We start from the raw sequence: 22,949 nt of genomic DNA, 5'->3' as shown, positions 1-22,949 counted from the left end.
ACTTGGTAAAATATAACGTGGAATATCTCAATAGTTTGAATTTGGCAAAACATTACGCAAAATTAACTAATTTATTTATAACCATATTGTGAAAAGTGGCTCAATGATTTGACAGAATATTATTTGAACTAACTCTATGATTTTCGTGCAATGAATTAAGGATTGCACAACATGTTAAACGAAGTGAAGTATATAACTGAACAATTGTCTCATGGCACCAACCAATCGATCGGAAAATCAACTTTATGAATCATAAAACTTTAATGGCTGGGCGCTGCACTTATGCAACAAAACTGCAAAGCGGCGTAAAGAAAGGCAATCTCCAGGAAGGCAAGGAAGGCCGGGAGGTGGGTCGCTATCTTGCACACTGTTCAGTATGGGACAAGTCAAGCCTCCAAAGTTGCCAACTTCTGCGCGCCAACCCGCCAACTTCGTGCCAACCGTTTATGAATTAGCTCCACCGAACTCATCCCCCGGCTTTAATAATAATTTATTTGTTTCCAGGTCGACATTAGTGCCTAGCGTCGTTTCTAACCCCATTAAACAGTTGGGAAATTTAGTCACCAACTTGGAGACGGCCTAACTTCCCCAAGCCGTCGAGTATGTAATTGCTATTCCAGCCTCACCTAGACCACTCTTCTTACTCTCACCACAGTCTTACTGTACATTAAAAAAATACTTAAGGACGGAAGTTAGTAAGTGAAGTATTAAAGAACACTATTGATATTGCTTGAATTAACATATACTTTGGATTTTTCCCTTTTTGTTTGTTTTTTTAATAGTTGAATTCATACCCATGTAGAAATTAAATTCATTCTTTAAATTTAATCAAACCATTTATTACAGAATTAAAATTCTGGTTCTCTTCTGTAGACTAGTGCTTCTAAAGTGGTAGACTATAGTTTCTGCACTCTAACTGAGAGGTCACTGGTTCAAGTCCTGGCGAGATCCAAACTTGTACAGACATGACGTACAGTGTACTTCCAAACAGGTATAATGAACGCTGAGGCTCAAAGGAGAGTAATAACATTTAGCCAGTGATCTGTACGAGTATATTACGAAACAGAATAGTCCGAATAGTACAGGATCAACAGCACTTGGATGACACAGGATCAGAACCTGCGCTATCTAAGACTCAGTTTAAAAGTCCGACGCTGCAGACTCTTTGGATACCGCATTTCCCAATTGAATTACATTTTTCAAATGTAAAATTAAACTAAATTATGGTTCAACTGTTGCCAATTAATTTTTTTGGAACTGTTGATCTATAATGTTATAAGTACGTAAGCCGATGGGAGAGTAGTTTAAGTAAGTGTTTTTTAAGATTTGGAATATTTTTTGGGGAGTAAATTCAGATATATTTTTTTATTTGGAAAGTACGAAATCGGACTGAAATCGAAGATGACCTTTTTTTGGACCGTAGGAATATCCTCTGCTATGTTTCCTCCACACGGAAAATTATTACGCAGACACATTAAATGTCTAATGAAGGATTTTCAAATCAAACAGTACTCGAGGGCGCATCTGCTCGACCATTTAACGTTAAGTGGATCTAAAATTGGCGCACTGTTTGTGAACAGAGAGCTGTTGACTTATCGCTTACCGGCGAAGTGAGGCTCGGTCGGTCGAAACACTTGACAAACACAATCAAGGGCAATCACTTGAGTGGGAAATAAGTGGAAATTGTCTAGGGGAGGGTCGAGGGTTGCTGTGACAGCCGACATTGAACACTGATTTTATTACACCTGCTGTACACGCTGTACCGGGTTGTTGGTGGGGAGTGGAAGGGGGGCGTACAATTTCCTGCCACGCATAGTCGTTACATTACAGACAAACTTATCGATTTGATAATCATTCGTGATTATTTTCAATTAGTAATTCTAGTAATTCAGTAATGTTCAGTAATTCCAGTCCCTGTGTTACTTGATAAACGTTAAAAAGGAATTAACTTTCAATTTTAAATTTATTTACGTAACTCGATTGTATATTCCAGTTAAGAATTTGACGTTCATTAGTATAATTCACTATCACCCGCCGAATTGACTTACATGTCAAAAGGAACATTTGTGCAATGCGGGGGTTTGTCTTGTCCTAATCTATTTGGTAAAAATCTAATACATGTCAACATTGCCCTCTTGGTTATGAACATTTGAGATTTTATCTATCACCATAGTTTTGAAAGTTGTTAATTAATTACCTGTACATCACAAATTTTCACTCTAGTTTCTTAATTTCTGTTGACTGCAAAAAGCAGAATTTTTAAGACCTATATGTATATTTCAAGTCTATTTATGTGTTAAATACGTCTTTTTATGTTTATCACATAATAATTCATACCAGTCTATAAATATTATTTATATTCTTTGTGATGGTCAATGTATTATTAAACTTTATCAAGTTGTATAATTGCGTCTCTGTGCCTTGTCTTGTAGTTGCATATCATAACATTATTTGGCCTGTAACTTGTATCTTACAATATAAACTATTCACGACTTTTTAACTGACAGAGACTGAAAGGCGTTTCAAAAAATTTTCCCAAATAAACTTGTTATTTTTTAATTTTTTACTACATATTCTCTCATAAATATAAAAAATAGGAAGGAGACAAAAAATTGAATTCTGCCAAGTAGTCAAAACAGGTTTTAAGTAAGAAAACCAATACATAGATAGAGATATTAGAAATTGAGTCTCCTTGGCATCTTCATTTTTGCCTTCAATATCCATTGTAAATTTCACACAGCAAGTAATACCAATAAGATGTTTGAATTGTTTTCCTCCTATTTATACTTTTTTCGAGGAAGGTAATTTATTGTTTTGTTAAGTTGCTACACAGATTTTGCAGTAATTTGCAACTAGTTTAGTCTATACCACATAGATTTGTCTGAGATGGGATATTATCATGCAGTTTGTGCCCCTCCCCCGCTGAACCAAATTCTACCCCTCATCCAAGGCATAGTTTAGCCTTACCTGTAGTTAGTGCGTATATCAATTTCCAAAATTGTGCCTTTATGAACTAAACACTCGAACCTGAACGCTGCAGAATAGTAGACCCAATTACTAAAGAGTACAAATTAAATAATTCATTTACTCCTCTAGGACGGTTCCAAATATACTACGGACACGAACCAAGAGAATTCGAATCTGTAATTTGTTATAACATAATGTATGTAAGTATGCTAGTAATTTAACTGCCAGCTAACATAAATCCCAGCTCCTTACCGTAAACCTCGTTTATTCAGCATTACGCCAGAAAAATGCATTGCTGAAGATGGTATTTTGTTTTCTTTACTTTATTAAACCCAACACAGGTGTCAGGGTAATTAAAAAATGTGAGATGAATTAGCAACAAGCTTTCATTGATAAACGAAACAAAAGGAAATGTAAACTTCCAATAGAGTCATCCGAACAAACAACAGCGGGTACGCGGTGTTGGGAAGTGCAGGGATATTTTGCCGGGGTATTGTAGTGAGGGATTGTTGGCAGCATTGCACTCTTCAGTTGAGTGGAATTATCACAGCTTGAGCGGACTGATGACTACCCCTCCCCGCAGGGCACCCCCTCCTCGACCCCCTCCAACCAATCATATTCCAATCCGGCGATCACCGAATCATTTCAATTTTCTTAACTTCCAAACGATTCATTATGGGTAAACATTTCAAGGTATTCCCTCCCGGGAGGGGTCCGAGTATTGATTTCTGGCTGAAGTTTATCGCTGACATTGAAATCAAACTTGACAATCGACTTGACTAGTCTGTTACTGTTTAGGGGGAAATTCATTCTAGTGAACAAATTAAGTAGATTTTGTAAAGTGGGAAAGGGGTATTATCCCAAAAACTGCCATATTCTTCCAAAATTTGACTAGTGGAAACAAGCTAATCTTGTGCTACGAAAGACTCATTTGAATCTGAACGGATAAATGGAGTATCATAAATTTATTTTTTGAGCAATAGTTCTTAATGACTGAGAAAGGAATTAGATAGTTTATCTCATAATATCTTATCTCACATGTTTGAATCTCTAACGGGTTGAATATTTTCTTATTGCCATCTTGGTTACCCATAAGACCAATGTAAAAATATTCGTTGGCGTTCAGCCAAATCTCACGGATTGACACATACCATTACCTAACTAAGTGTTCCTCATATATAAATGAAGCTTCAGGCACAATTTGAAACGTATAGGTCAGTTCGTTTTTGAGTTATCGTCCGGAAACACAGAAAGAAACTATATTTCCAGCCCCACGTGTGGTAGGCTTCTCTAAAGCTCAGCCAAGTAGAACCTATTATTTGAGCGAATTACAACCTCACACACGGAAAGATTTCACAAGACAACATGCCAACCGATCGGTGTTTGTTTACAGTCGGACATAGGACACTGTTGACATTGGAGAGATGTTGACGATCCAAATACATTATGAATACTAACCGAGGAGACAGCGCGGGAGATGGAGTCTGTCAAGAGCCATTAGTGGGGTCGCGAGTCGGATATCGGATAACAGACAGACAGACAGACAGTCGAGCAGACAGACAGACAGACAACCGCCCTCGTGACAAATTAATGTGAGCTTCGCAATTCGCCACCGACTCGGCACGTAAGGCTTCTCTGTCTTGAAGACAACCGACCCTTCTGATTTTTTTAATTGAGATGACATCTCCATACGAAACGACAATGGGGTGGTAGCAATATCTCAATGTAAATGACTATCTAGGAAGATTCTTTTTTCACATATCATGATTTAAATACTAACAATTATTTACAAATTTGTACTCAATAGTAACAAATTTACATGTAAAAAAGTGGTGAAAAGTAAGGGTCTAGAACTTGTTACTTTGAAGGGTTAGAAAGCTGTAATTACTACTCTAAGTGCCTTAACAATCAAAGGCTAGGAATTCTAGGTTTTCTATGGGTTTCTAGGCATAGAGTTGGTGGTTTTCTTGCAATCCAGCACTTCAGAGTGGATTTTGGGGATGGATTGAAGGCTTTAGAAATATTAGAATCGGAATCCTTGTGAACTTTTCTGAAGAAGGTTTTAACTTCTTGGAAGATCAGAGGTTTTCTAAAGGAGTGGAGGTCACTGAAGAGTTGGTAAAGGAATAAAACTTGCCCTTTAAATATTTAAATGGTCTTTGAAACCATCGTTGAGGTTCCTATGCCACATTGGACAGCCTCAGTTTTCATTGGTTAATCAAAAACTATAATACTTTCTAAGGAATTGGAATTTTGTAGCTAGACGCATAACAAAGTATGTAGAGAAACGAAAACAATGGTAAAATAACAAATATTTAAAAGTATTTAACGTCAAAATACTTAAAAATTACTTAATTTTAAACGCTTAGATTTATAACACGAGTGCTGAATACTGAAGGAAAACAATAGGAAAACTAGTTTAAACCGACGAGTATGTTTAAAAAATGAAAATACATTTTAATGTTTATTTCTAACTGGTAACATTTTGTAAATTACACAAAAAACACGAAGTGCTCATTGATATAGTGTGCTCTAAATTACGCAGGTTGCCCCAGAATTCAGTTAAAAATTATAACATTATATTAGAAATATTGCATGAAAATCAAATCATCATGGGTTCCAGTTGTGATTATACAGAGGCCAAAAGGTTCGGGGGGGGGGGGGGGGGGGGTCTCGCCTGTGCTTTATTGTCCAACTAGAACAACTAAAAGGATTAGCATAATTTGTCGGCAAACAAGCTATATTCACAACACTGATGTCATGTTTAGTTTGTGTGCGTTGTGCGCTGCATTCTGATTCTACTGATAATTAAAGCTGTATCATCCCTTGACAATAGGTTTTGGTTTCAAAGGTTGCTATATCAACGTGATGTGTAGCACTGATGTTACGTACACAGTTGAACAATAAACAGAGAGCGGAATCGTCTGTCCGTAAAACGTGTCTTTAAATACTACCATTTTACTGATATATTATGACATAATCCAATTTTTACAGTTGTTTATTACAAAAATAAATTCGAAACGATAAGATACATAGATGTGCTGCACCGGTATGGTTTTCAAGCAGTTCAGTACCTGATTTGGAAGGAGCAGACAAAAGTTTTGTGACCGTGGTGGCGCTCGAATTTCAAGAATACTTTAAAAATCTCAAAAGGTACTCAACCACAAGGTATGCATTTGTTCTCTAAACCATTTTTCATGAACACTCATATCCTTTGTATAATTCATGAATTCACTCGCAAAAATTAAAAAAATAGCCACAGTATGTTAAAAAGTAAAAAAATAAACTTAGTTTAGAATGGTGAGAGGAAACGTCAAATTCTAGTAATACTCATTTTGCTTTCCTATTTGACAAAAATCGTGATAATGGTTCATAAGAGGGGTCACTAGCTAAAAGGGTAATCAATTAAGGTGATGTGATCGAGTTGTGGTTATAAAATATTTTTATTCATAGCTCTTAAATGTAACTTTCCTGAAGATAGAGAAGATAGAAAAACTCTTTTGCAAATTCTACGAGCAATTAAGGCATTACAGTTAGAAAATTTAGATAATTTTGTAATCAGGTTCAAATAAAAATGACAGAAGATAAAAATGTGAAAGTTTTAAAGTATGTACTTTATATAAAGCCTCAAATGAGTGACATCATTTTAATTTATTTCTGACCTTGGGAAATCAGATTTCTTTGTAGGTAAATTGTAGATTCAAAATACAATTGAATCAAATTACATTTTTAAAACGTTTCAGAAAGTATCATTCTTTTATAAATAAAATCATGTAATCTCTTTCAGTCATCTGTCACGTGAAAACTTTAAAAAGTTCGTATCTCTTCATAAACAAACTTAAAATGAATTTAGAATGTTTAAGCTATTATTTCCTTTGGGACTAATTATAAAAAGGCTGAATCCTTTTAAATCCCCCCAATCCTTCATGAAATTGTAAAAAATATTTTCGTATTTCCCCATCTTCAAATGATGTCTCAAAAGACTGTAACCAAAACTTTCTTAAAACAAATATTCCTATTGAGAACCGACTGCATTCCTTAAAGGCGACAGTGCAAAGCGTGGTCAGAACACAATCTTGTACTTACATTCCACATTCAACTGAAAAATGTTTAACCACTACTTTGTGGCTCTTATTTTGGTTCATGTAACCTTTATTGGTACTCTAAGACGTGCATCGCCGCCAAGTTCAAAAGTAGATCGATCATTTTCAATCTTCATAATCAAAGAATTCCAGCGAAGACCACTCTGACTGCGGCAATTCGCTGGTCACATTTGGAAATCTGATTACTCCAGAACACTGGCTAGAGCAACTCGATTCCCAGCTAAAGCAGCGTGGCTGAATTAACACTAATCAGCGCGTCTGTTTACCACAGAATCAAAATGTTTGTAATCCGATATTTTCGCAAACAGAGGTTAAACTGTTTACGGTGTGTCGCTTTGTCCCAGTGCATTCTGTCTTGTACCGATTCGTGTGTTGGTATTAGTTTTAGTCTTTCAGAGCATTTCACTATAAAACGAGACTTTTACATTTTTGTATTGATCTCTAGGGATGAAAACCTTACGATTTTATCATAAGAGAATTTGTAAGTGTATAATAGCAGTTTCTATTGCTACAGAAATATACTGCTGGATTGGTGTAGTATTTTTGTACTAACTGGTAATCGTATTTATAAAATAGTATCTATTTATTGAGGACCCATCAGGACCTTCTCGAAATCGTCTAACTATACGTTCTCGCATGCGCGTTAACTCATGACGTACAGGCCTCAGAGCCTTCGTATTTGGTACGTGGGTGGCCCATGGTCCGAGGAAGACCACTATGGATTTTGGGGTCAAAAGTTCAGAGGGCAGCCGCACGTTTGTCTGTCTGTCTGTCCGTTACGTTCTGTAGCGCCATTCAATATTCCGTTGCATCGGTGATGTTATTAATATATTATAGCAAAGTTCTCAACATTCTTGAAGAGTATATAGTACCTATTTTATGGAAAAAGGGCGCCTCATACAGCTAAAAAATTAAAAATGCTAAAGATGTTAACAGAATCACAAAATATAGCTTACATATCCCGAAATAAAATTTGTATCTTTCCTTAGCATGCACAGTACTACGATTATGGACACTACGAAAGGAAAATACTTCATCCGTTATGTATCAACGAAATAGTATGTGAAAAAATAAACATGGCTTGTTACCGTAAAGGTTGGTTAGTTTTATTGCTGTAATTTGCCTAGGGAAGACCATAAATAGTACAAGGTTTTGTTCGTCAACAAGAAATCCACAGGAAGAGGTGCACTGTTTTTAAATTGTCAGTAGAGTTTAATTCCAGTAAAATAATAAATTGTTATCATCACCTCGTTTAAATAAGTGTCATAATGATTTTGAAAAACTTAAATAAGAAGAAACCAATAAAACATAATAATATTGAAATGTTAAAGTGAAGCTGGTTACTTTGTTTAAAGTTTGTTTTATATGATGGAAGACTTGTGAACGTAACATGATTTTCAGGAATTTTTTGTGATATACGAATTTAGCAACATTTGAATTTCTAGATAATGATGTATTGTGGCAGTGCGGGGAGTTGACATCAACACCTTTGTTGTGATTTTTGAATTGTCACAACGTCCCGTTATCATTTGTGTGTTGTTAAAAGATTGTAGCCATGCATTACAAATTCTGCTCTACCTGAGTACGAGACCAGATCGCAGATCTCGAAACGTGGCGTTAACGGTTACTTTTGTCACTAAACGACGCCTGGTGGTTCATTAATGGAAATTGTCACAGTGTGGAACATGACGTATGGCTATGTCCAGCAATAATAAGAAATTTTTAGGAAACCAATGAATAATTCATGGATTCTAAAATTTTAAGAGAGTGTTACACCGGCTCCAAAATTCAACGATGAATTTTACAAAAAATCTCTTTATCGTCATTTTTAACCTCCTTCGTTCCGTAGAAGGATGGATGGGCGAGTACGAAATAATGGTTTCAGTATGAAAATGTCCCATGAGGTGACCAGGGGTCGTCGGAGTGCCGGGGGGAGGGGGCTTTACAGGGCCAAGATCAAACAACGTCCACTGCATATCCTTCACAATCACTGATGCCGTGAAAGTAAACCCTTTGACCTTCCTTTGGAGACCTTTTGGTGAAAAGAATACAAACTCATGAAACATTCAAGACTCATCTTGGAGATATTAAAGAGCTCCCTCGGTATAAATATTGTAACGACAAGGTAACGTGGTTTTCTCCAATCTACGTGATGTGCGGGATTGAATAAATGTGACCTCTTCCGAAAGAAGGTAAAAGATAATTTTTCAACCATTGTCATTGTTAGTTTTTCAATTATAATTTATTTCATAAAAGTACGTTTATTAATGTAGTAATTTAAAATCAATCTCTGCATAATATAATATTGTTTTCATATTGTGAATAGTTGACATTGTTAAGTATTGCAAAAAATCCAAAAACGACGTTTCGATAGCCGATATCTTCTTCCTTCTTCAGGTGTAAATATAATGTAAAGCTATCACAATTGTCATTACGCTGAAAATTGTAGATTCAAACGTAACAAGGGACAAGCTGTATAGCAAAGCATTTATACTATATAATCTAGCACAAAGAAAATATTGGACCCTTCCAAACCACCACTACACAACGAAAAACAGGCCGCTATAAAAATGGTCAATAAAACGTAATGAAATATCCTCAAGTTTTAGGCCTTGGCGACTATGTAGAAAAAGAGACACTACTTTTTGTAGCGCTGTCTTTAATTATTGTCTTTTCAGATTCCAAGATGGGGAAAATTTTAAAAACTGTTTTTTTTTTTTTTGTAGCACGTTTAATTAAAACTTGTAAACTCTGTTAGTTAGGAATCTTGATTAAATTACTTAAATAATAGTGTGAAATATTGTAATTAAATTCATAGCTTTATTAAAAGATAAAGTGACAGGAAATAGTTGACTTTATTGCATTACGTTTTGTTTCCCACATAATTGAGAATTCAAATAACAGGAAATATGAAAATATGTTTGAATTATTTGTGTCTCAGAAGAGACTACACCCCTAGTTGACTGAGCGTTATCTAAGTCTATCACTGGTGAGGCTGGACAAATTTAATTTCAGTTTGTTCCCACGATATCCTAAGAACGAACTGAGATTTAGACTTGAAATTCCGGAAGAAGCTTCATTTCTATAAGAGCAACACATATTTTGAATATAGTGCACGTCACTCCATGGGATATGGCTGTGCGTTAGAGAACATGTTTACATTGGCCTTATGGGTAACCATGACATCGCAGAAGAAACAGTGTTGAATACAATCATATGACATTATAATATGTGACATGGCTATGGACTTGAAACTTGAAAGCAACCTCGGCGAATCCTGTAATGTGACCTACGTGGTGTGGGCTACCTTGTACACGGTACCCCAATTAGTGTTTTTCTTGTTTATTAACTGAAGGCTTATTATTAACGAGGTGACACACACGAAGTAATCCAAGCGTTGACCTCAACAAGAGGGTGAGTATAAAGGCATCATGCTTATTTGAATTCATTAACTCTATTTTTTTCCCCATTATTTTTTAAAGCTACAGATCGGATCAAAGGCCCAACTACATGTACTGAGAAAACTAAATTATTTGCGTGGTATATCAAAAACATTCTCCAACAGGAATTCTTGTTAAATCCAACATGACTTAATTGGCCATCCTTTGTCAGCATCCATTGTTTAGTTTTTATTATAGCGCTATTTCAATTAAATATTCAATCGCAGGAAAACAATTACGGTTTGATAAAGTTAATCGTATGTATCACTGCGATTATTTTTAAGAATTTACAAACACTGTAATTTAACTAAGTCCGTCACAGAAGTTTGATTAAAACCTCGGACATCACTAAAAATTATATTTCTTGGATTTGCATGATATCTTAAAAATGTTGTGCACCTGGATATTAAAATTTATACTTATGTACATCTTTGCCATACATCACTGTTAGGGTTATCGGCATTTGACCACTTCGAGATCAGGAGAGTAGGGGAGGACCAAGTTGAAAATCTAAATGTAAATAAAGGTCAACTTGATATTTTGTCTAATCGTTGGATAAACCAGTTTACGAGTGGTCTAAGCTGTTAGACTGTGGATCTGAGTCATATATAGCACAGGTTTCAATCCTGTCTGTGACCGTCGCACTTTCTACAAGGACTATATGACTCTCCACCATGTTCAGTTTGATAAGACCCTTGCACAAGTCAGTCGCCCATTAGTACGGGTACAATAAGGTCGGTCTGAACAAAAAATTCAAATTATGTTAATTCTATGTTGACCGGTTACGGTAATGTTTGCAATCGTTTTAAATTTTATAAACTACCTACACATATTTGAAATTTCAGCGAAATTGGAGAACGTGATATGATACATTTACATCACATCTTGGTTAAAATAATGAATCATCGTTACCTAAATACGGGAAGAAATAAAACTCACTTGCCATCTCTGCGATTGTAGAGTATTGCTACAATTTCATTACATCAACAACCATTCGAAAAGATAATTTTTCCCGTCCAACTAAATTTGTTATTGCTTGCCAATGGCGTAGTGTAACGGGCACGGCGGTTATCGTAGGATAACCAGATCAAGCAATGTCGTGCGTGGCTGCTGCTTGGATGGGTGACCGCTAAGCGATCCTGTCCTTGCAAGCAGCTTGCCTGCTTGGCCGTTGGTGGTGGTTCAGAAGTCAGAAGTCGTTGGTTCCATGGTTAAGTGTTTTAGAGAGGGCTTATTAGTCCTAAATTTGCTTTGTAAATAACTAATTCTTGAATTTTTTTAAATTTTTTTGTTTTCTTCTTTTTCTCATCCAGACGGACAGCCTTGTTAACTCAACATTTTAATCGTTTCACACTCACACCTTATTCGAAGATCTTAAAATCTTGAAGATATTTCTAACTATAAAGGCGCATAGTAATGTATGCACCCTATATTAACTCTCCAGGGATATATCACGTAGGGCAGTAGAATATTAATTATTGCATTACACCAATTACTACATAATAATTATTAATCACATAATTACGCTTTAGGCTTTTACATACACATAATGTTAACTGAAAGGTAGAAAGGTTCAACAGACTTGCTCTTTCGATATAAAAACATTTAAGAAGATGCAATAATTCCTTGATATTAAATTGATCCTTACTTTGCCAATTTTTAGAAAAACACTAGGTGGAATATAATTTGGCCCCAAAAGTTGCACACATCCTGTAAATTGTATATTACATTCACGTGTTAATTAAACTGTGGTACAACCTTTGCTATTCTATTTCTTTTCCACAGGAAACTAATTAAGTCGCATTGCTATCCAGTTTTCATATTTATGAACAAATAATACTATGATTTTTGTTCATGGTGACGTCTAGTAAAGTATGTTCTGCGTTGTATTGGTGGTGGAAGTGGTACAATGTAAAATTTAGCACAATGTTTTAACTGCACATTTTTTTAAAGACTTTTTTGCGGTTAAGGCATCAATTGTGGTTATAAAAAGTAAATATAAAAAATGTATACAAAATATTAAAAAAAACATAACATGAATTTTGAACCAACACGTGAATTTTTTAAAAATCGCAACGGACTTCGAGATTTAAAATTAAATCTTCCTGCCAGTTTAATGGGATGAATTTATTTCTTAATCGTGTACAAGTTATTATAGTCGCTTCAAAAAAGTAATCGAGTCAAAAATTGTGAATTGTATATTTTACTTTCCCACATAATATGTTCCTACTTTATTCCTTTTCAGACTTTACCATTAATTATAAAAATTTATATAAACGTTCATTGTCATACGTATTTCATAAATATATAACAGTCGAGAAACATATTTACCCTGTAGAAGACAGCCATGTACTACCAATTCGATTCATCATGCTTAAAGGGTCCTTAAAATATAATCTTGATTGTTAAAATGCTACAGATTTTATACACATCGTTTATGTTTATATGCTATAACTAGTAGATACACTTTTAAATAAAACACAGGTGGAGTTGTATAACATGTTTTCAAACTAAACAAGATTAATCCTTTGTTGTTGCTGAGCACCTGAAGCACCACTACACAGGTCATCCGCACTCATTCTAACAAATCGCCCACTCAAACGACGAATTTCAACCGTTGTCTAGCGAAAAATGGTGACAACGCAATGGCACGTTGAAATAAAAAAATTAATCCGATTGGTCAACGAACAAATCAAGTGGCGGCGGGTAAATCACGGCAAGGAATTATTTAAAGGTAAATATCGAAGTGGTCGATGATCGATAGCCGATAAATAATGGAAGGTGGAGACCACAGTGATACGTCATGAGTGGTAATTGTGGGTTGAATAATGGAAGCGTGACCACGCAACTGGCTGAACATAAATACTAGATATAACCACATAGACCGACCTCGCCCTATTTGCTATGATTATTGTATCAACAGGTGGAATAGCTTATAATTCTATCTATATACTATCATTATTAATGCACGACAACGTAAAAGGTAATTGGCTGAGATTTAGTGAGGCTGGAAAAATGTTCATGTCTGTCTGTCTGTCCGTCTGTCCGGACGATAACTGACCCAGAGACTTTAAATTTTGAATGATCTTCAATTATATATTGGCAACACTGAGTTCCTTCGCGGTACATGTCATTCCGGGTTTTGGCTAAGCGATAACGAATATTTTTACATGTGTCTTAAGGGTAACTATGGTGGCAACGAGAAAATAGTATAATAAATAAACTATAATAATAGGTTTTAACAAGTGGCATATTAACACATGTAGCCTAACTATCCTAACACGCATAGCGTCATTTTATGTTGACTTAGTGTAGACTTTTATTGTTACAATTATATTCAACTCAATTTAATGAACAAGAATGTGAATGTATTAAATGGCCAGATATCTTGAGACTTGATATTCTGCAAGAAATCATCTCATTTCCACACCAACAAGACTGATCTGATGGTCATTAATTCACTGATAGTTCACGTAATATATGCTATGGATGTTTATAACTTTCTGTCACATAGCGTGAAGATTTCAAAGAGCGCTGAAACACATAATTAGTGTGTCAAACGTAAACATAAATTAACAATTTTAATATGCAGAGTTCTATGCTAAGGAAAAGACTCTGCTTCAGGTACATGTTTGCCTATGATATTTAAAATAGATATTTAAATTTCATCAGTATTTCTCATGATTTATAATGGGAATTTTGAGATTTTGTATGATCCTGGGCTAAAGGGAGGAATTTGGCTTTAGTATCAAGAAATTTGTTTAGGCCTGAATAATGCGTTAGATCCTTAAATGGAATTTTTTAAGAATTGCTCAACAAAAGTGAATTTTCAAATAAAATCTTAAACCAATTCCTTTTTTTTGGATTTTTCAAGATAACGTACTCATCCAAAACAAATTAAAAGTGAAAGAAAATTAATTTTGAAGATTCAGAAAAGCGATTAAAAACAATAAAAATGCCTGTTGGTGTATGTCCACTATTCCCCTAACAAAATTGAATATAAATACGATTGAAAGCGTAATTTTCCCTTATGAGTATTTGTTAACAACTACACAATATTTTAAGCAATGAAAATTTTGACGGGCTGAAATGAGATGCCGTCAGATATGGTGTCTCCCAAGTCAACCGCCCACAAAGCCAAGCCTTTGAGGACTTCTTACCAGCCTCTATTGTTTGCTAAGGGCACGTATTCCTTTGAAGGTTCCATTTGAATCTTTTTCTCGCGTTGTCTCTTCTGGCTACACGAGTTTTAAAACTTATACCTTGATAATAATATTATTACACTAAATCATTTCTCTTCTCGCTTATTCGTAAATCAATTTAATCGAAAAATTAAACTTGAAAACAAATTTTGAACGTAACTTTTGATTGTTTTATTTTATAGTCTACATTATAATTAGTAGTGCTTTACAAATATTAAACGATAAAAGATTACAAGTAGCCATTCAAGATAATATTTCCATTTCGCCTACATTTATTTCCAGATGTTTTTTATGAGTAATTACTTTGAAGCAACTACGTAAAAACTAGATGACAACCATAATGGTGTAGTATCCAGATACATTAATATGATATCTGGCCCCAAAATTCCAGGTGGTTTAATTAATTTTATTTAGTAATACGCTCAAGAAATCATGTCCAGAATAGAGGTGTTACAGTTGTACCTCATTTTTTACAGGGCACAAGTAAAATCATTGAGTACACAGAATAAAAACATTGCAATACTGATTTTATATTTGTACTAGCTGTCAATCAACACGTCACTGTCTGTCAATAAGCAATAAATCACTAGCTGTCAAAAACAATATAACACTACTACTAAATCAACAATACAGTACTAACTGTAAATAAAACTAACAGTAAATAAACATTATGTCACTAACTATTAATCATCATGTCACAATAGGTTATAATATATCATCACCGATCCTTAGTCAACAATGTTGCACTATTCTATGTCACACAATGTGTCACTAGTTTCCAATCAACGATACGTATCTAAATGTCACTAAACAATACATCACTAGAGAATAAATTTAGTAAAAATAACAAATATTTTATGGAAATTGTATCAAATAATATGTAACACAATTTAACAGTTTAGACAAAAATTGTAATAGGATTTTTTTAAACAGTTTTATTGAATATTTCAAAGCTCATAAAACTATCGAACTTCCCTCTTTTTTTGATAACCATAAACCTCTTCACGATTATTTGTAACCTGTGGGGCTATCATTACTTCCTTGTCTTCTCTACTAAACACTTCTTTATTTTGTATTGAATGTTTTCAGGTTCGCTTGGTCGGCAAAGATGTTAGTTTTAATCATAAAGTCTAAATTGGGAGCATAAAGGAACCAGATTACTTTTATCGTGAAACTAAAGTAAAAGCATTCTGGGTCCCCCAGGAAATATGTGCATGCACGCTTGCTTCCACATTACTGTTGTAATCGGGGTATTCAACTTATTATACGATAAGCTTGATTATTATAACAGTTCACTTACAAACATTTGCTGCTTGCACTGTGGCGGCCTCACGTCTTGATTTACAAAATTTTATGTTCACCTAGTTTGATTCTGATTAATTTCATACTAACTTACATTTTTTTTAAATTTGTCTTTTAATCAAAGTTTAATAATATGCTCTGTGACATATTTGATTTTATCAATAACTATTTTGACAATCAAACAATATTTCTTTTATTCTTCCATTCAAAGGATTTTCGATAGTTCTTAATAATTTTCCACGTCCAATCATTTCCAATACTTTTTACCACTTAAAGTATATTTAAACTTAAATTTGTAAATATATTATTATTTTACTAATAGTTAATTTTTTCTGGCATTCAACGTTTTAATTGCACGATCTGAGCTATAAACGTGCATATATAGGTACATCAAATCAATATAGATTCCACAAAAACGATTTTTTTATTAATTAAAAATAAAGGGTGGTTTATAATCTCCCCTCTTTACTTCTTCGTTTTTAGTAAAAATAATGAAACATTTAATGAACACACCTCAGACAATGCTTCGATAGTGAATTGCGAAGTAGTGAAATATATTGAGCATAATCAAGGGCAAAGAGTTAATTAAAGCCTGTACTTCTTAGCTTATTACTTCTAGAAAGGTAATAAAATAGGTCTTGTAATAAAATAGTTATTGAGGAATTCGGAGTCGAATGCGAGAAATTGGGGCTCGTAAGATGCAATGCTATGATTAATAAATTATTCTTTCTTGACAGTTTAAAATTTTTTTATTGATATTTTTTTTTTATTTGAAACATTTTTATACAAAAGTGTCTATTATTGCTGAACAGTTTTTCGAATAATATAGTTCAGTAACTGTAATAATAGAATTATTCATTGTTTTGTTTTTGATTTTTAGAACAAGAAAGGTCACGTTCTGGTTCTACATCACTACAACACAGATGGACATTCTCTTTGGGACAGGTACAAAATATAATATAACACATATCTTTTTTTTAAATTTTATACTTTAATAGGGTTTTATTCAGTATGTGTACATAGAGACTTTTCTCACGTTTCTAACTGACTACTTCTTTGTATTACATGTGCGAACAACGAATTTGCAACACAGCAAGTGCAAAGTATGTTTTGTCCGTTACAGTGGCTGATGAAGCGGGCAGAGGTGGCCACTTGTGTCTAGACTACATTAAACCAACACAACAAGCTCTACAAGCCACGTACGGTGGCCACACTACACTCTCTAGTGTGGATTACACTATGTGGCGGCGTGTTCGCCAGGTTCACTTTGTAACACAATTTACGCTGTTTGTCACACAATTTGTCGCGGTTTGCCGGTCTCACCCCCCCCCCCCCCCGCAAACAGTAAACAGCGTGTCATTACTGACACCCTAATGGTTAACGCTGTTTTGTTTCCGTCTTCTTTTATTCAATAGAGCTATCTGCATTGGAGGGTCTTTGTGGTGACTTTACGTTTAGAGAGGTTTATAGGACAGCCAAAAAGGTAGGAATCATGTGAGAGTAATACTGTAAATATAAACGAGCTTTTTTTCATTCCATCTTATCATTCGATATGCAGATTGCACTACTTTTGTGGCCTCCCTTAACCTCTTGAATCCTGAATTTACAAGGTTAAGGAACCCGTTCATCACGAGTACATTTCACAAAATTCCTTTATATAGCTTCTTTTTCCGTTTAGCATTTAATTTATACTCTGAAGCACTTGTTATTCGAGTTTTGGGTTTTACCTTTGTTTAGTTGACATATCTTTTTAATATTTTCATGTATACATTATCTATAGTGTTTCACGAGAGAACGGCACAATAAAAAGGAAAAAGTCCATATGAACATGTGTCCATCTCGCTTCATATCGAACAATTAGTTCTTTTATTTCAATCAGCTATCTCAATAAGAATTAATGCTAATAAGTTAAAATTTGGTATTTATGTTAAGCCGATAAAAAGAACAAAAAATGTCACTTTATGTTTCAAAATAGCATCATTTATAAGTTTTTGAATGGTATCATAATCAAAGTCAACTCTAACACTTCAAACTTATATATGTGCCTTATGTGCCAAATGCAACGAAATTCTATTCGTTGAATATAGGAAAAATTAAAACAGTTCCTGTTATTTTAGTTGTTGGTGTATGTATAAATGAACCTTTGGATACAATTCCAATGTTCTGTTTTAGTTAGAACAGCTTTTAACTATTATGCTAACACCAATTTTTAAATCGGCACTTCAATCTAAGAGTACATTTTTAAACTTTAAGAAAGAAGAACAACAAACTAGCGTTAAACTATATATAAAAAAAACGTGATAAACATTTGACCAAAAGGTTAGCAGGTTTTCGAATATCAGCTGGGATTTATTATGCAGCGCTGCGTACATGCAGCTGCAGTGAGCAAAAATATACCACATACAAGAACAGTATGTTCTGAACACAACGGTACCAAAATATGAACTATTCCTTTTGTTCAATCGATCTAGAAAGTGCGTAAATGCAAGCGCGTATGAGCACCAGACCAATGTAAAATAGACTACAATGAGTAGATAATTGATGCAGAGGAAAGAAAAAGAACATTGAACTACAATGTACAATACCTGCATGTCCATTGTAATCAATTTGACAAAGCTTGGTTTATTTTCCCCTTTTTAGTGCCGAGGATCGCTGTAAACGACAGTCCATAGTAAAGCTGGGAATCACTGTGAGCGACAATCTATAGTAGTACTAATAGTACTCGACTGCTGTGACCAACGGACCATAGAAGTTTGAAGTCGCTGTGCGCCATGGTCAACTCAATACTAGTTCCAGGATTTGCTGTAAGCGATGGTTTATACTAGTACCAGGGATCGCTGTGAGCGACGTTCCATTTCAGTAGACTCGATTTGAGTGACCGCCCATATTAATACAGAGTCGCTCTGAGCGATGGTCCATACTAGTTCCAGGAATCGCTGTGAGCGACGGTCCATATTAGTACCGGAGTCGCCGACATTGACTGTACATGCATTATAATTTCGGGTAGGGTACGATAGCGGACCCGGTTTTTTTATATCGAAGAATGTAATCATCGATACCTAATATTTGCATTTGAAATCCTACACTATCAATCGATATAAAAGTATCTATAGTCCTCAATAACAATCATATGTTTTAAATTAAAATGTGAATTTAATATTTACAGTGTTCAAACAAATTATTATAACCAAAATTAGCAAAACTGAAGACGACAATATTTGCTCCTCTTACAGTTACAGTTGTTTATTTCCCACAAATTTCACATAATGGGTTTTCGGTACGAGTCCAACATGTTGAAGTCACAAAAAACATGTCTTATCATATTTTTACTGCAATGTCGTTTAGTTTTCTAAAATCGACTGTCATTTTTAATAATAAAATGTAACTTATAAATAATTAAAATATAATATTAAGAGTATTATTTGAAAGTGTTTACAGCTGTTGATGTAGATTACTTTAAGTTAATGATTCAAAATAATTAATCAGTATCGATTGATTATATCGATGGTTATGATTAAGTAATATATCGTTTGCCAATTTCGATATAAGAAACCGGGTCCTCTTATAGTACCCTACCCATACTTTCTACTGTTATACACTTTAGAGGACAACAGTAAACACTTAGAAGTAACGTAATTGTAAGCAATCGTCAAAATATAATATATTAATGTTGTCAAGCATCAAAATGTAATATTAATCACTAAACATAAGGATAAACATAAGTTTTGGGGAAAGAAACAAAAAACATAATTATTATATATGCATAACTTTATACATTAATTAATGTAAAAATACTGCAAAAATTATAAAAAATATATACTGGGTAAACATTATTTTAGATTAAAATTGAAATCACAGTTAATTACGTTTTTAATAGGATTATAACTAAAAGAATACACAATATGTTGTATGACGTAAATTTCATATCTCCTATTGTGTAGAAAATATAGAAAGCTGGAAGAAGCAATATCAAAAATAAAGTTAAAGCAAAATTTCCCTAAATCCCTATACTTGTATTTGCAATAGAATGGCTCATCACACAGGTATTGACAAAATGACATACAATACAATACAATTGTGTTTGATAAAATAATAAATCACTACGGGTTAATTACTTTTGTTCCAGTTTAATTATTAATAATTGTTTGTGTTTGTAATAATCTGACATGTAGAAATCAGAATTATTAAATCATCGAGTTATAGGAATAGAATGTTATCAATACAACTTCGATACAACAATTATATGAACATCTATTAATTTATTCTCCGAGAAAATTCTTTGGGTAATATCCACGATGAGTCCTACATTTCCTGAATTACGGAACATATTTATTTGTTCAAGAGAAATTCTTATGAAATAGTAAAATAAGGCTTTTATTTTACAAAAGAATTAATATTATCGTAATTCGATTAAAATAATGCAACATGTAGTACTCAGTGTTAGTATCAAATATTATACCGATATTATAATGCTACATTATATTTGCTTAATCAGCCTCCTTATTTTATCTAGTGTCAAAGTCAAACCAATAGCACGTAAACATAAAACATAATCTAAGTAACTTGACTACAAACACAAATACTTAGAAGTAAAGTCAAATGAAAAGCTTAATAATATATAGTCGTTCCTAATAACACTTATACAATAGTTCTATACTAGCATTTACCCGCGGCTTCGCTCGCAATTTCGTAGGCTTTGTACGTGTATGTGCACTTCTGATTCGAGTGAACTTTATTACAGACGCCAATGTTGAGTTTGGCTTTGCCACGATCACGATAATATGTAAAAAGTGTATATTGTGGCTATTATAATTTACTCAGGTCTTAGTATATTTGTGCCATAGTTGATTTTGTTTTGTTTTCCGATTAAGGAGAAAATATAAACACAGGTATGGAAAGCCTACTCTTACCAAAAACAAATAAGATGGGTTTATAGGTCTAAATTTATAGTGGACGTTAGATAATAACTGTATATTTTATATCCGCATTACAGTAGTGACAAAGTACCGCATACTTAATATTTTCCAAAATGTATAGTTAGTTGAAAGTATTTTTTTACCTGGACATTTTCTTAATCTGTGCTCAACAACGGTTGCATAAAAGATTGAAATAAAAAGTGTCGTTACTATCAAGCTTACTCTATGCTTCCACACTATAAATGTAAATTTATTTTAAATAGTGGTTAAATATATATAAAGATATCATTGTGCTGTTAAGTAACAATGTTTGCACAGAACAGTTGTATTTAACAGGTCCTTTCTGTTTTAACAGTTTTTGCTTTATGTAATGCAACTTCAGAGACCTAGATGGAATTTCTCACAAATTTTTTAAACAGTGGGGTGTAGCCGGAGGAATTGTAGAAAAAAGAATAGACCTATATGTTAACCCTGAGAAAGTCCATGTAAAACTTCTGTAAAATCAGTCCAGTAGTTTTCACGTAATTGAGTAAAACACACAAAAAAACACACACACCAACACACAGACACCTATTTTTATATAATATTATAGATAAAACAAATAAAATTCTGTTAAACTTTTGGATGGTATGATATTACACTGATTTAATGGAATCAGCTACTGTTCATAATTAAAATGAATAACAAAGCGTTTGTTTGAAAACAATGATTGAACTTTTATCATTGTTTTGTCAACGTTGTAAATCAAATGCATAATCATTTATGATGTAGTCAGGCACTATAACTTTAAGTATCACAATGGCGATGATTTTTATTACTGGTTTTGAAAATAGAGATCCGATCAAATCTTGGGTTTTGTGTACGTACCCAACGAAATGTAGCATGCTAGATTGTTTTTAAACATTCTTTAATAGTTCTTCCTATCTTTCTTTTTATCTTTTTTAGATAAAAAGGAGAGGCCTAATTACTTTGAAGTCTTATTCTGTATGTCTTCAAGGGCCACTGGACCTTATCAAACAAAATAAGCGAAGAGTAGGTACAGTATACTGATAAAAAACGTTAGGTCACAAACAGGATTTTCCACTGTGCTATATCTTAGACCGCTCGGAAATCGGGATTCCCTAAAATCGCCAAGCGTTTGGTTTGTTTTGTAACGACCACCATCTAATACGGTATATTTCGAAATCAGGAACAGTGTATCAGTGCAAAACGTTAGGCGTTAATCTTTCATCAATTAAATAAATGGTGAGGGAAATCTTTCTGAAATCCTGAAAACTTCTAGTGAAGCAGTTCTCTTGGCTGTTTTTAACCTCTCAAGAAAGAAGGTACATTCCGGCGTGAGCAACGATGTCTCAGTGTGCATCCAAGATTCAAGAACGGAGAGCAGCAGAAAAAGGTAATAAAAGCGGAAGTAGATCTGTAGAAAGAGGTCAATTCCGATACTTCCCTTGCAGCCAAGAGGAGGAAACCAATAAGAAAGTTACAAATAAGAAATGATAACAGCTCGGAGGGGGGAGGGGTGGGGGGTAAACAACGGATCGAGGCGGAGGGGTGGTATTTAAATGGGGCATTAGATTCAGCCTCTCAGGCCAGTATATCTGGAGAGCTCCAAGTGTATTAATAAGCGTGGATACAGCCGATTGCGCTACCTCCAGTGTAATTCGGGTAAGCGCCGGCTCCAGTATTTACTTATGCAAGGGCATGAGCGGCACTCTCGCTTCGGAGGAAATTACACATTCTACTCCTTTCTTACACTGCCGCTTCACGGAGCGCTGGAGCGATCTCGGAGCGCGGCCGAGTGAAGCGGCGAGCGTCACTTATTCATTTTGAAATCTTCCACCCAATCGGGGCAGAAAATATTGGATCGCACCCTGCCGAGTTGTACAAGAAACATTGGATGAGAACCGACGCCGCCAAGTCCAAAGTCAATTTTCTTCCTGGCTGATTTGATGCGATGTTTTGCATATTTCGGGGTTAATGAAGTTAGTTCTTGATCATAAAGCTACGAGTAAGACTGAC

At 34.4% G+C, this 22,949-nt stretch overlaps 1 protein-coding gene across 12 annotated transcripts in view; it reads right to left on the bottom strand.

The window, feature by feature from the left end:
- LOC124367080 (RNA-binding protein Musashi homolog Rbp6) overlaps positions 1-22,949 on the bottom strand; it is a 1,248,673-nt gene that overhangs the window by 356,017 nt on the left and 869,707 nt on the right. The gene's annotated exons all lie outside the window — the stretch shown is intronic.

Source organism: Homalodisca vitripennis, chromosome 8 (genome assembly GCF_021130785.1).
Source record: "Homalodisca vitripennis isolate AUS2020 chromosome 8, UT_GWSS_2.1, whole genome shotgun sequence".
In the NCBI taxonomy this organism is placed as follows: domain Eukaryota; kingdom Metazoa; phylum Arthropoda; class Insecta; order Hemiptera; family Cicadellidae; genus Homalodisca; species Homalodisca vitripennis.
Note: the sequence above shows the minus strand (reverse complement) of the source record. Positions and strands in the feature narration are given on the sequence as shown.